Genomic DNA, 1,993 nt, shown 5'->3' with positions numbered 1-1,993 from the left:
GGCTCGTCAGGTGTCTGCTAGATTCCAGATAATTGAAGGGAGGGGAATCATAATTTACCGAATGCGAATTTGATTTTTATACAAAGACACGCAACCAGGGAACTTCCTCGAGCGAGGAAGAGAGAGGACAATGGAAACGAGGATGTAAAATGGTCTATTTTTAAATGAAATGCCTCGAGTCTGAGGAAACACTCTCCACATTTTCTGATCTAATACTTACTACTTGAGCAACTGTATTTTAATAATTTAATTTTGCATTAAAATTAAGATGGACTTTTTAGCCACCCAATACACCGTATAAAATTAGATATAATTACATGTGACTCGGTAAAAAAGGATCAAAGAAAAATCACGTCATTTCCCGCGCGATTTGCTATTAATTTTTTTCGTGAAACATCAGAAGCCCTGGCCCTGGCCCAGGCACTATTTTGGCCCCACCTTTGCTGAACATGCATTTAATTCACAGCTGGTTTTCATAGATTTCGTTGATGACATAATGAATAGCAACACGGGTGGCCAAAAGATTAGTTGTCTTTTTTTTCCGGATCTCGATGTCTCAGCAAACTAGTGAGATCACTCGGAAAGTGCAATTTTCATTATTTATCAAGACCGGGTAGAAATACCGACATAAATAAAACCATTACTTAACAGCTACGAGCGACGTATTAAGTGATTCAAACAAATCTCTATTTGAGTCTGTGAATCAAACCGGGCCACCTTGGTGGTAGGCGAGTGCTCTCAACACTACGCCAGCCCTGCTCCCCTTTAACTGGTTTGCGAGGCAAGCCTAAGTTGTAAGAGTGACAAAGGTCCGAAAAGAGGAGCAACAACAACAGTCGTCAATGAGGACTTGACAATGGGACCGAAGGTAGTCGAAGAGCTCACCCACAAGATTAATCAGCTGACGCATGTTGTCAATAGTTTAACGCCCGTTATTAACGACCTAAAACAGCTTACGATGCCTCCTTGTGAGAGAGGAGTCTGGGGAGAGAGAGAGAGAGAGGTCGAAGACGACGTAGCCGAAGAGAACAGCGAAGCTGAAGGGGAGCCCTCGGCAAAAAAGAGCAAATCTAGCTCAGGCCAACTTAATCAGTTTATTGTTGGTTTAGTTGGCGTCCTAGAACAGGAGGTTACTGAAAAAGAGCGGACTGACAAGTACAGACCTTAAAAATAAAACAAATTTAATTTTTGTGGTTTCAGTTTTCCATTTGCCCTCAAAGAAATATAGGGAAATAAGACAGGAAAAAAAAAATGCAACATGGTGGCCAAACGAGTGCAACATGTTGGATTCAACAATGTTGGATGATGTTGCACTAACATGTTGGACCCTTTTAGCCAGGCCTTATGACTATGATGATGATGATGATATTATAATAGAGTTTTCGACGTCATGCCTTCTGTAAACCCTCTGCTTGTGTTGTAGCTTGCTGCAGAGAAAACTCGACATATAGGTAAAATAAACAACACACTACTGCATTTTCCCTCGTATTTATTTATTGAAATGTCTCTCGAAAATAGTCGGAAATGGCATTCCCGAGACCCTAAATTTCAAACTTTTCAGGTGGAGCATGCCCCGAGACCCCCCTAGTTTGGAGCGCCTTTGATAGAAAATTGCTGATTTTCACTGACACCGAGCTTAATCTGTCAAGGAATTTGCTATTCTCCTGAACGAGCGCGGTGAGCCCCTCTTTTAATGGTGTTATGCGCTTGTAATAGGTACACGGAAAACATATTTTAACGAAAAAAAGTTGGACAGTAGAAGTTGTAGTATTTATATATAAATGAATAATAATAATAATAATAACTTTATTTCTATAGCGCTCTTATCCTATGTTCAAGGCGCTTTACAATCATGTATATAAACAACATTATCAATAAATATTTACAAATTTACAATCATATTCTATTATATTTACAATGATTAAAAAAGGAAAAATTAAAATAAAGCAATATATGCAAATCAATAGAAACAATGATCTGTTATTACTAAATT

This window comes from Montipora capricornis, chromosome 5 (assembly GCF_036669925.1).
Source record: "Montipora capricornis isolate CH-2021 chromosome 5, ASM3666992v2, whole genome shotgun sequence".
Classification (NCBI taxonomy): Eukaryota; Metazoa; Cnidaria; class Anthozoa; order Scleractinia; family Acroporidae; genus Montipora; species Montipora capricornis.
The sequence above is the reverse complement of the archived record's forward strand: the minus strand, read 5'-3'. Positions refer to the sequence as shown.